The sequence below is a fragment of the Medicago truncatula genome, chromosome 8 (genome assembly GCF_003473485.1).
Source record: "Medicago truncatula cultivar Jemalong A17 chromosome 8, MtrunA17r5.0-ANR, whole genome shotgun sequence".
Lineage (NCBI taxonomy): Eukaryota > Viridiplantae > Streptophyta > Magnoliopsida > Fabales > Fabaceae > Medicago > Medicago truncatula.
The window spans coordinates 21,504,438-21,518,034 of NC_053049.1; the positions used below are offsets into that span (position 1 = coordinate 21,504,438).

At 37.0% G+C, this 13,597-nt stretch overlaps 1 long non-coding RNA gene across 1 annotated transcript; it reads left to right on the forward strand.

Annotated features, from left to right (window-relative positions):
* Positions 1 to 7,483: 7,483 nt before the first annotated feature.
* Positions 7,484 to 9,324, forward strand: LOC25502478 (uncharacterized). The gene is made up of 4 exons (XR_005643423.1): positions 7,484 to 7,917; positions 8,004 to 8,141; positions 8,232 to 8,467; positions 8,589 to 9,324. It is a non-coding gene; the product is annotated as an uncharacterized lncRNA (long non-coding RNA).
* The last annotated feature ends 4,273 nt before the right edge of the window (positions 9,325 to 13,597 follow it).

The window sequence follows — 13,597 nt, forward strand, 5'->3', positions numbered from 1 at the left end:
CTCACCCAATCTAAAGTCTCCACCTTTTCCTTGATTAACCAACGTCACTCGATTCACGAGTTCCAAATCTTCCTTCTGACCATTCTTGATCTCTTCCAAAATATTGCTTGTCAACTTTAACATACCCAACCTCACACCATCAGGTGTCAACTCACTAACCAAACTCAAGTCTCGAAACTGCTCAATCAATTCCAACTCTTTAACCATCAAAGCAGACATATGCAAAGTCTTTCTACTCAAAGCATCCGCAACAACATTAGCCTTTCCGGGATGATAACTCAACTGAAAATCAAAATCCTTAAGATATTCCAACCATCTCCTCTGCCTCATATTCAACTCTTTCTGATCAAACAAATACTTCAAACTCTTGTGGTCACTGAACACCTCAAACTTAGAACCATACAGATAATGTCTCCAAATCTTCAATGTATACACAACGGCTGCCAATTCCAAATCATGAGTCGGATAATTCTTCTCATGCACTTTCAATTGCCTCGAAGCATAAGCTACAACCTGACGATTCTGCATAAGCACACCACCAAGACCCATCTTAGAAGCATCACAATACACAACAAACGATTCCTTCGGATTCGGCAAAATCAACACCGGAGCTGAAGTCAACCTCTTCTTCAACTCTTGGAAACTCTTCTCACACTTGGCATCCCAAACATAAGTCTGTCCTTTCCGAGTCAACTGCGTCAATGGCAACGCCAACTTAGAGAATCCCTCAATGAACCTCCGATAATAACCGGCCAAACCAAGAAAGCTTCTAATCTCAAAAACAGACTTAGGAGACTCCCACTGCAACACTGCATCAACCTTGGAAGGATCCACAGAAATACCACCCTTAGAAATCACATGACCAAGGAAACTCACTTCCTTCAACCAAAACTCACACTTAGACAACTTGGCACACAACTGGTTCTCTTTCAAGACTTGCAACACAATCCTCAAATGCTCAGCATGCTCTTCCTCAGACTTTGAATACACCAAAATATCATCTATGAACACCACCACAAAACGGTCCAGATAAGGATGAAATATTCTATTCATGTATTCCATAAAGACACCTGGTGCATTAGATACTCCAAATGGCATCACAGAATACTCATAGTGTCCATACCTCGTTCGGAACGCAGTTTTGGATATATCTTCCGCCTTTACTCTAATCTGATGATATCCTGATCTCAAATCAATCTTACTAAACACCTCTGCACCCACTAGCTGATCCATCAAATCATCAATCCTTGGAAGTGGATACCGATTCTTAATCGTCACCTTGTTCAACTGTCGATAATCCACACACAACCTCATGCTTCCATCTTTCTTCTTAACCAACAACACTGGAGCACCCCACGGTGAAACACTCGGTCTAATAAACTGCTTCTCAAGCAACTCTTCCAACTCATTCTTCAATTCACCCAACTCCGATGCAGACATCCGATACGGCGCAATCGAAATAGGACTCGTGCCTGGTACCAAATCAATTGCAAACTCAACTTCCCTCTCCGGCGGTAACTCGGTAATATCCTCTGGAAAAACCTCAGGAAACTCTTGCACTACCGGCAAATCACTAACCCCTTTCTCACCACCAACCTTCAAAGATGCAAACATCATAAACACACAAGCCTCACCATCTAAAGACTTCTTCACTTGCTCCGCGGTCAAAAACTTCCTATCTAACTCTTCTACCGGCTTAGAAAAAGTCACACTCCTAGTCAAACAATTAATGCTAACCCCAAAAGCTAACAACCAATCCATACCAAAAATCACATCCATATGCTTCAACGGAAGACAAACAAGATCCAACTCAAAATCAACATCACCAAAATTAACAGGACACTTAGCACACATAAAAGAAGTAGTCACCGAACCGCTAGCCGGGGTGTCAATAACCATTCCACGCAACAAAGGAGTTACAACCAAATCCAAACGTTCAACACAACTAGCCGAGATAAAAGAATGAGTAGCACCAGTATCAATAATTGCAATCAAAGGAGTACTATTGATAAAACACATACCTCGGATAAGATTATCCGGCTGCTCCACCTCCTCGGCGTTCAAAGCAAACACCTTTCCCGCCGCCTTCTTTGGCTTGGTACACTTGGTACTAATATGACCCTTCTCTCCACAATTGTAACAAGTAGTCTCTCTTGCAACACCTCTGCAATCGACCGCCTTGTGACCCGCTTTCCCACACTTGTGACAAGTAAAATCATTCTTGCAATCACTAGCATAATGACCCATAGCTCCGCACTTAAAGCACTTGACTTCCGCCAAACTTGGCCTAGAGCCTCCACCAGCTTCTCTCTTCTTTCCTTTGTCCTTGCTGTAAGGTTTTCCAGCCCCATGTCCTCTTCCTCTCTTTTCACCCTGAGCCTTGTAGTAATTAGACTTAGCTTTCCCAGCATCATCAAACATACGACACTTATGCACCAAAGTATCAAAGTCTCGGATCTCCTGAACACACATGTACTGATAGATGTCCGGCCTAAGCCCACTTTCAAACTTCACACACTTGGAAACCATAGCATCCTCCGCATTGATGTAGGGACAAAACCTTGCAAGCTCCTCAAACTTCGCCGCATACTCGGCCACAGACATACTCCCTTGCTTCAAATTCAGGAACTCCACTTCCTTCCTAGTCCTCAAATCCTCTGGAAAGTACTTCCTCAAAAACTCAGCCTTGAACCTTGTCCAAGTCACAACCTCTCCACCAATCTCAAGTCTTCCCTTAGCATTGGTCCACCAATACTCAGCCTCCTCAGCAAGCATGTGAGTAGCCAACCTCACCTTCTGATCATCACTAGTCACCATAGCACGAAAGATCCTCTCCATGCCTTGCAACCATGTTTGAGCTCCATCCGGGTCGAACCTTCCCTTGAACGTAGGTGGATTGTTTCGCAAGAAACGATCAAGCCTCCGCTCCTCAGCTTCTCCCTCATTCCGAAGACCAATCGCCGCTTGCTCATTCGATTGAGCCAAAACCTGAGCCATCGCTGCCAAGGCTTGTGCAATCGCCGCATCATCACGACCTCCTGCCATGTTCGCACTACACAACCATCTAAACGATAAGAAACAACACAACAAAGATTAATCTAAACGCGACTGACCATGGCTCTGATACCAACTTGTAACGCTCCTATTTCTATTAAAGCAATTAAACATGCGAATAATACATTTATTCAAGAAATAGAGATTACGTCTTATTCAAAATTCAAAAACCGATAGACATGTATGTAAACCTCAACAGTTACAGCGGAATATAAATCAGAGTGATCAAATATATACATGCCATGAGCAAATAAATCATATCCAAAAGATAAATCTCAAAACCCAAACATCGGGTAGTCATCAACAAAATAATAATCCCAACGAAAATATAAATAACCTAATCTAGACCGACACGACAAGCCTAGATCAGAGCCGACACGACACCGATATCGGAGGAAGCTCCCGATATCCCAAGCAAAGGCTCACCGAGACTACTCCTGCACAACGTCTACTCACCCATACAGGCAAGTAGGCGGTTAAAACCACTGGGGGTAAGCATTACATTATCATAATCCAGATAATAATCAAATCAAATAATATCATGTACTTGAATAATAATAGTCATGCATAAATACTTATATCACAACTTGATAGTTCATATCCACAGATATCAATCACATGAATAATTATCCAATCATAAATATTCATTCACAACATCAATCACAAACAATCATTATCAACTTTCATTCTTCTCCATTCATCACCAATCACATATTTCACATAGGACTCATGCTATGATATGCACTTATTGACACATAAATGCATGTGGTACCAAATCTCAACAAGGTCGTCACCTCCGATGGACAAGTCAACATCGCATGTAAGGCTCACCTCTGCCTTACAATAATCTCGAAGTAAAAGATTCATCCCTTTTACAGCAACAACGACTATGATGCATGGACATGTGTAAGGACTCGATAATGCGACAACAAATCACAATCTCAACTCAATATATAGGACAACACCCAATTATATTGATTATCTCCACAACATTGCATTATCAAGAAAACATGCCCACACAAATAAATCATAGAATTCATCATCACACATCAACATATTATCAATAATCAACAATGTCACTCAACATCAACTATATCATATAGTTTCACCAATTCAAGCATTCTCATATTCCAAGTAAGATAGCAAAATATATCTCATGATCATTATCACATCCCAATTACATATTTACATACTCAATTATTCCCTCTAATACTTCATTAAGCCCAATATCAAGTTTGGAAAAGTTTCACGACTCATAGAAAAAGTTATGCTAAGTTTTCACAAAAATTCACATGACCCATGTGTAGTAATTTGATCATAACTCGAGTTCTAAAAATCATTTGGACCTGAAACCAACGCCATTAGAAAGCTAACAAAATTATCTAAAACTTTCATGTTTACACCAAAGGCCAATTCGAAACAGAAATAGGTGAAAAGGACGCAAGAACGCGAAACAGGAGATGCTGGAACTGGCCTGCTTCTGAAGTGTGCTTCTGAAGTATGCTTCTGAAGTATGCTTCTGAAGTGTGCTTCTGAAGTTTGCTTCTGAAGTTTGCTTCTGAAGTTTGCTTCTGAAGTTTGCTTCTGAAGTATGCTTCTGAAGTGTGCTTCTGAAGTGTTCGCTTACAGCTTTTCCAAAAAGTGCGTTTTTCACTATTTCGCGCGTAAAATGCAAACCGTTAATCGGATTTTGATGCCGTTTTCACCTACACGATCCTGACACTTGACTCTAACATAATCTATAAAAAATTTCATGTTTCAACCATCCCAAAAGTCATTTTCCAAAACCTCACATAATCACTTATTGGCGAAAACGCTTAAACATCGACATTTCACACGAAAAACCCGTTTTCTCCCAAACGACTCAACTAACATAACCACAACGTGAAAACAGAAATTCTCATAGGTTCAATTCATCCAACAATAACAAAATTTCAGTCAACAACCATATATATATCAAAAAGTTCATTTTGGTCCTTCACATGAACACTTAACTCAACTTCACTAATTTCACAAAACCATCAACAACAATTTATTTCTCATCATCAATCCACAATTAAGTATACCCAAATCATAATTCACTTACAATAGCATCAGTTAACAATAACCACATTAATGGAATATGAATCACATCTCTTTTCAATCAAAGCATATCAAATTTCATCAATTAAGCATAATTTCATAACTTAACATTTATACATACTTTGAAACATGTAATTTCACCCATAAACATACCATAATCATCAATTCAAGCACAAGAAAATAGCATCACAGCAAGAGCACGAATTTAACAACAATTGTTCACCAACCCATTTTCATACAACATGAGAAAATGCAAAGATTGTACATGATTATGATAATAACTAACCCCCTTACCTTTGAAGTTGATTATCTCTAACCCTTGCTTCAATTCAGCTCCTAGGTCACCCAAATTGATTCCCCAAGCTTTCCCTTCAACACTCTTGTTCTTCTCTTCACCTCTTTCTCGCTCTATCTCCCTCTCTCTCTAGGAAAGTGTTTTGTGAAGTGAATGAAAGATATTTTCCTATGACAACCCTAATGTTATCTCCCTTAATGGGCTCAATTCCAAATTCTAATGGGCCTAACTCATTCTAACATAATTCCAAAAAGTTTCTATCCACTCAACGGTAATTACTAACAACGGTAAAATATAACGAACGGTCACTAACGATAAAAACTAATCATTACGCTAGTAACTTGGTAAAATAAGGGTTCTCATTAAATATTAAAATGATTCTCACCAAAATTACCATTTTACCCTTACCCGTCAAATGACTAAAATACTCTTCTAATACGGTAATCCACGTAGATACACCCGACGACAATTAAATACACACAAGCACAATTAATCACACACAAACACAATTAAAAGTAATTAAAATAAATCTAGCTAAAAATTGGGCTGTTACATGTAGTCCTTTGAAGAATAAACTTCAAATTCATTCCCATCTTGAGTGAACAAATTCTACAGGCATGGCTGTTGTTTTGTCTTGTAGCGTAGACAGAAAACAGAGTAGTGGAGGTAGTGGTTGTACACTTGTACTTTGTCAACTCTATTAACAAGAGACAAGAGCTCAGTGCTATCCATATATCCGTTGATACCTCCCTTTCAATTCTTCGTTCTTCTTTGATAAGACTGAATTGAGAATCAGCTACTTTGAATCTTCAGTTTGATTAAAGGATCAAATGTAGCTTCTGGTGAAGATATTGCTTCTGATGAAAACTTTTGCTTCTGATGACTTTCTGCTTCTGATGACGTCATCTCTTCAGGAGCAGTTTAGCTTCAGAAGCAGTTTTCTTCAGATGCTCAGAATTTCTTTTTCTTTCCATTGTTCTTCCAAGACCTATTGAAATAACTTGAGTAGCCTTTGGTCCTGTACACTTGAACAATTATTAGTAATAACCAATTGACAATTTTTAATACCTTGTTATCATCAAAACTTAATAAGGTTCATTGTGAAACACATTTTGTTCCAACAATCTCTTCCGACAGAACAATTTATATAGCTATGTGGAAAAGGCATGGCATGGCAACGGAAGAAAAATTACGGTAAAAGAAGAAATAGATACCAGTAAGGCAATGATAAGAAAGTAATGCTTCACTATTACCTTAGAAGAATAACATGCATTGAGAAGAACATACTGCCTGATATACCTTGCTGTCAAGAGTTAATCTTTAACTCCATCTTGATGCTTGTGAAGGGAGGCCAAGAACCCTAATTTTTTCAGTTGCGATTACAATTGTCAAAAACCCTTTACCACCACTTCTATCTATAATTACAATTGAAAGCCTTCTTCAATGCCAATAGTCGATGTTCTGCATCAGCATTGGGGTCGAACCTTGTATCCTTCAGTAAACACAAATTGATTGAGGTGAAAAAAAATGGGGACGAAAAAAAAAATCAGAGATGGAATTTGATGAGAGAAAGACCATAATGATAAATTGAGAGACAGAAGGGAGAAACCAAATTGATTGAGATGTGTTGGAGAAGATTGAGATATGAAGAGAAGAGTAACTTTTCATTGGGAATCAATGCACATTAATGTATTGTCTTTAGGCAAGTTTACTGCGCTTAGTTTTTTTTTTTTGGTCAAGTAGCCTAGTGGCTAGAGCTCACACATTTTAATTGTGGAGAAGTGGGGTGTTCGGGGTTCGAACCCCCGGCCCCGGCATATAATATGCAATATCCCTACCAACTACCAACTGAGCTAAGCTCACGGGGATACTGCGCTTAGTTAAGTGGGTGAAAATAGAATTGCATTGGGAGTATTAGACATCATGCAGTGAATAGTGCTATTAGGGGCCGTGAGTAATTAATTAATTCAAACAATTTATGCAGAGTAGGATTAGGCCGCGTTGGTTTTGGCATGGGTAAATATGTCATTAAGCAACTAAAACATGATAAAGGAGGGAAAAATTAGGGTAAGTGATTAGGGTTAGGGATTGCAACAGACAAGCTTTAGTAAGAAAGATTCATTCATTCATTCCCTCCGTGTTTCAAAATGTCGAAATCGGAACAGGAACCGAAATCGAAACGGCTGAAATCGGGATCGGAACAGAAACACAATGAAGATTCATATGAGGATGAGGAGGATAAGCAGAAATTCATGAAATAAGATTCATCTGTGGAGGAGGAGGAGAAACGGCTGAAATCGGAACCGAAACCGGATCCAGATGATTCTGAGTATAGTGAGGAAGACGAGGATAACTTGTCTGTGCATGACAATGACAGTTTTCCATTTTGGTATAAGCGTCGTGATGGTACTTTGTATACAAATAAGGCTTGGAAGGATCGTGAGGCTAAAATTCTTGACTATAAAAATCGCTCTAGCAAACTAAGTGTAGGCATCTATCAATTTCAATTTCATGTTGTTTGTTTGTTTCACTTATCTCTTAATTTTGATTGATTCAGGACAATACAAAGCAGGTCTACGATGCTATCCACTGTCCACCAGGTTGTGCTGGCGGTGTTGTACCCCTCGACTTAAGCGATGATGTGCTCCGTACTCTCAAACCCCTCTGCATTGCTGCTTTGAAGATTTACAATCAAACAAATATTAAGCAGGTTGGTTCAATACTTAATAATATTGTATATGTTTGTTTATTCATTAACTAAACTAATTCTAATTCTTTTTACTTATTTATTATTGATTAGGGTCCAACTTTTGTGTTTGATAAAGTTGTCAAGTGTACCCATCCTGGTGCTACTTCTTTATATGCTCCTAGGGTATATTACATTACTTTTAAAGCAAAAGCAGAAGCAATACAGAAAAAGGGAGGAAGACCTGCTCTAACAACTTTCCAGACTCATGTATCGCAGCGTAAAGATAAAGATCCTGTTGTCAAAGAGTGTTTCATTAAAAAAATCTAATACAATCCGCCATGGTTATGGTTAGTAATCATAACAACATATCCATCTTTTCATTTTACCATACATATACGTTGCTGCTGCTGCATTATATTTAATCACATCGGTATGCCCCTAACCCTTAATTATGCATTCCTTTTGCAGGAATCTACCTGCCATGGATGATATCTCTCACTGTTTCATATGAACATATCTATGTCTTGAATCCTTTAGAGTTTCATTTCTTTCTTAATTTGATCTGCGAACCATTATGCCTGTATTTTCTCCCATTGAATGACTCCAAGTTGTTATGTCATAGTCATTTATTACTTCCATTGCTAAAAATTCATGTCTCATAATTCATGATTGTGGAAAGCTGAAACCGTGTATTAGATCTTAACCTGATCTGAAATTAAGTTAACGTGATCTTTGCCTTTGTGGTTTGATATTTGGGCTCTCTCTCCCCTCTTTTCATATCTTGGATTTTGGTGTTATCAATCACATATGGAGGATAACAAAAAATCTGCCCTGGTGCCACTATCCTTCACAAATTGGCCACACGGTTGTAAAAAAAAAATCCGCCACTGCAATCGTCCATGGCACTAGTTGAAAATACTCTTGCTGGTGGTAAATTAGGGAAATTGTGTTTTTGTTAGGGACCATGAGGAAATAGACCCCATTTTTGGAATGTTTATCTTAGTAAACGTTTCAAGGGGCACTGTTAAGCTGGGAAATGAGGGAGAGTAGTGGCATTAGGTGCGAGGGTAATGTGTGACTCATTCTGTTAAGTCGTTAGAGTCAGTTAGGAGAAATTTTTTCTCTGGTTTACATTTTGTTTTTCCTGCATTTCCACCATTGTAACAGTACATAATACACAATTGTTACCTCACTTTTCTGATTTCTATCAGCATAACTCTGTTAGTAAATCGATGGTATATATAACACTAAATCATACTAGTCCCATACAATTTTAGTGGGCTTAATTTGAATTTCAACCAATTAAATAGATCTGGTTTTTATTTTTACGTTTTTTATACGATGCAAGTTTTTTTGGTAAAACTTAGATCTGGTTGCTTACCTAATGTTGGTACGATTTGGATTAGTTGTGGCCATAAATCCACATACTTACTTACGCAATCGGTATTAACTGATGATGCAGAAAGAGAACATATATGTTGTGAAATTCAACGGTCTTTGACAACTCTCCATAAATCAGCAGTAGTGGAATGAAAAAATAAATGTACAACTCAATGTGCACAGCTCTATATGAATCTAACCATGTAAAAAAATATATATAAATCTTTCATACCAGAAGAAGGGTGTAAAAACTGCATAGATAGAGTTAAAAAGGGAACGGAATCCTCAAGAATTTGTTGCAAACACTCTAACACAATGGTTTCGTATTCTTTAGCAGCAACAAATCTTTGAAAGATAAAGGTATTATAAAAAAAAATGCTTAGGGACAAGGGCATGCCAAGAATGTAACACCAGAAAAAACGCAAAAAACGCATTTTAACATCACTCAAAGGTATATACATTATAACATCAGTCATATTTGCAACAAAAAAAAAACGCAAAAAGAAGCAAGAATCATTCACTTAGGCATTTCATCAAACACCTTGAGTGCATTCCAAATTACTAGCACAGTTAGTGTTATTTCAACATCTAAACAACTACATTGTACCTAAACCTACTCTAAACAAACAATGCGAGCAACAACCATACATTATAACATCAAAATCAAGCTTAATTTGAAATTCTCTAACCTAACCAAAAACTAACAATTTGCGAAAAATTAAGCAAAATAAAACACTAAACAACCTCCGTTGCATGTAAATAGGAAGAAAATGACTTATTGTGATTTACTTGAAGAAATTAGGATGCTTGTCGTGCAAAATATGCTTGGGTGATTTTGGTAGAGAGTTTGAGCGTTTAAGTTTTAGTTTGAATGTTTCTGGAAAGTGGTATATTGAAGCTACTGTTCTGGTTTAATTTCAGGTCGCAACGGTAGTTTACTACCGATGGTCTCAGCGGTAGTACTACCGCTGGGGTATTTCAGTATTTTTCATATATTTTTAGGAAATAACTGTGGTGAGAAAAGCAATTTTCAAAACTTGATGAGATACATATGCAAAAAGGATATTCCATACAAGATAATACTAGGCTGACCCCAATCACCAAATAGTATATAACAATATTTTTATAAATTTATTTGGGCTTAATACATGCTTTGGTCCCTTAACTTATTTTTGAATTTCATTTTGGTCCCTTAACTTTAAACTATCTCAATTTGGTCCCATAACTTTACCTCTGTTTACCTAAGTGGTCCCTTTTGTTAAAAAAAACTAACAGAAGGGACCACTTAGGTAAACGTAGGTAAAGTTATGGGATCAAATTGAGACGGTTTAAAGTTAAGGGACCAAAATAAAATTCAAAAATAAGTTAATATACCTTCCAATAATTTTTTTTTTTTTTTACATTTGACTCATTAGAAAAAAAAAAAAAAGTGTTATAGTATAATATACCATCCGATTTTGGGAGAAAGAAGTAGTGCTAATTTGAAGTTCGCTTAATAGATAAGAAAGTCTGATCAATAATTATTCTACTCAATAATTAAATTTAGATTCTTGTAATATAGATTTTAGAATATATTTCTTTTTGTATATGTTAATTTCATCATTATTTTATTATTATTATTATTATTATTATTATTATTATTATTATTATTATTATTATTATTATTATTAATGTTAAATTTTGTTTTTAATTGAAATCATTTTGATTTAGATTAAAATTATAGGTATAGATATTAAAATTAATTTTATTAGGCTTAATACATGCTTTGGTCCCTCAATTTATTTTTGAATTTCATTTTGATCGCTTAACTTTAAACCGTCTCAATTTGGTCCCATAACTTTACCTCCGTTTACCTAAGTGGTCCCTACGGTTAGTTTTTTTAACAGAAGGGACCACTTAGGTAAACGGAGGTAAAGATATGGGACCAAATTGAGACGATTTAAAGTTATGGGACCAAAATGAAATTCAAAAATAAGTTGAGGGACCAAAGCATGTATTAATGGCATAACTATTTTAGTTCTATATTCAAAGCTTCAATCATAGGAGAATAAACACCGGCGTGATATGAATGTTGTGACTTTAGTAGGGAGGGAGTGTGAGAGATACAAGAGGGAACAAAATGAGCGTCTTCACCCTTGGCTCCAGATCTCCTCCTCTGTGTCAGAGGGTGGAACAATTTAGGTAGACAGTAACGTGGCTGCCCTACCTTGGCCAGAAAACCAAATTGGGTTCTTTAATCAGTTCGGGTTTGATTTAACCAAGTTGTTTATGCCATCTAAGTACATATTACAGAACTTGTTCTGATGATAGGAAAAAAAATCTGATATTGATGAAATTATAATTGTTATTAATACACAGAGGGAGCGTGACCTATATATATATGGTCAACAACATCAATAATAAATGGCCAAAAATAAATTGGCTAAATATTTAGAAAGGAAACAAATAATTCCAATGTAAATGTCTCTAATAGCCCCACTCAAGCTGGAGTATAAATATCCTTCAATCCCAGCTTGGAAATGAAATTGGAAAAAGGAAGAGGGTCAAGAGGTTTGGTTAGGACATCGGCTAGTTGCTGAGAAGATGAAATAGGCAGCAGATGAAAAAGCTTTTGTTGTAACTTTTCACGGACAGTATGACAGTCCAATTCAATATGCTTCATCCGCTCATGGAATGAAGTGTTGGCAGCGATATGACGAGCAGATTGACTGTCGCAATACAGCAGGGCTGGTGTATGAAATTGCATATTAAAGTATGAAGTAAGTAAGTCAGCCATTGTATTTCACACACAGTTGTAGCCATGGCACGGTACTCGGCTTCAGAAGAAGATTTGGAAAGAGTGGGCTGCTTTTTGGATTTCTAGGAAATGAGAGAGTCGTCTAGAAAGATAGTGTAACATGTGACTAATTTTCTGGTGTCGGGGCAAGTGGCTCAATCTGAATCACATATAGGAAGAAAATAAAACACTAAACAACCTCTGTTGCATGTAAATAGGAAAAAAATGACTTATTGTGATTTACTTGAAGAAATTAGGATGCTTGTCGTGCAAAATATGCTTGGGTGATTTTGGTAGAGAGTTTGAGCGTTTAAGTTTTAGTTTGAATGTTTCTGGAAAATGGTATATTGAAGCTACTGTTCTGGTTTAATTTCAGGTCGCAACAGTAGTTTACTACCGATGGTGTCAGTGGTAGTTAACTACAGTCAGTTTTGTGCGGTGGTAGTTAACTACCGCTGGGGTATTTCAGTATTTTTCATATATTTTTAGGAAATAACTGAGGTGAGAAAAACAATTTTCAAAACTTGATGAGATACATATGCAAAAAGGATATTCCATACAAGATATTACAAGGTTGACCCCAATCACCAAATAGTATATAACAATATTTTTATAAATTTATTTGGCATAACTATTTTAGTTCTATATTCAAAGCGTCAATCATAGGAGAATAAACGCCGGCGTGATATGAATGTTGTGACTTTAGTAGGGAGGGAGTGTGAGAGTTACAAGAGGGAAAAAAATGAGCGTCTTCACCCTTGGCTCCAGATCTCCTCCTTTGTGTCAGAGGGTGGAACAATTTAGGTAGACAGTAACGTGGCTGCCCTACCTTGGCCAGAAAACCAAATTGGGTTCTTTAATCAATTCGGGTTTGATTTAACCAAGTTGTTTATGCCATGTAAGTACATATTACAGTACTTAATCTGATGATAGGAAAAAAAATCTGATATTGATAAAATTATAATTGTTATTAATACACAGAGGGAGCGTGACCTATATATATGGTCAACAACATCAAAGATAAATGGCCAAAAATAAATTGGCTAAATATTTAGAAAGGAAACAAATAATTCCAATGTAAATGTCTCTAATAGCCCCACTCAAGCTGGAGTATAAATATCCTTCAATCCCAGCTTGGAAATGAAATTGGAAAAAGGAAGAGGGTCAAGAGGTTTGGTTAGGACATCGGCTAGTTGCTGAGAAGATGAAATAGGCAGCAGATGAAAAAGCTTTTGTTGTAACTTTTCACGGACAGTATGACAGTCCAATTCAATATGCTTCATCCGCTCATGGAATGATGTGTTGGCAACGATATGACGAG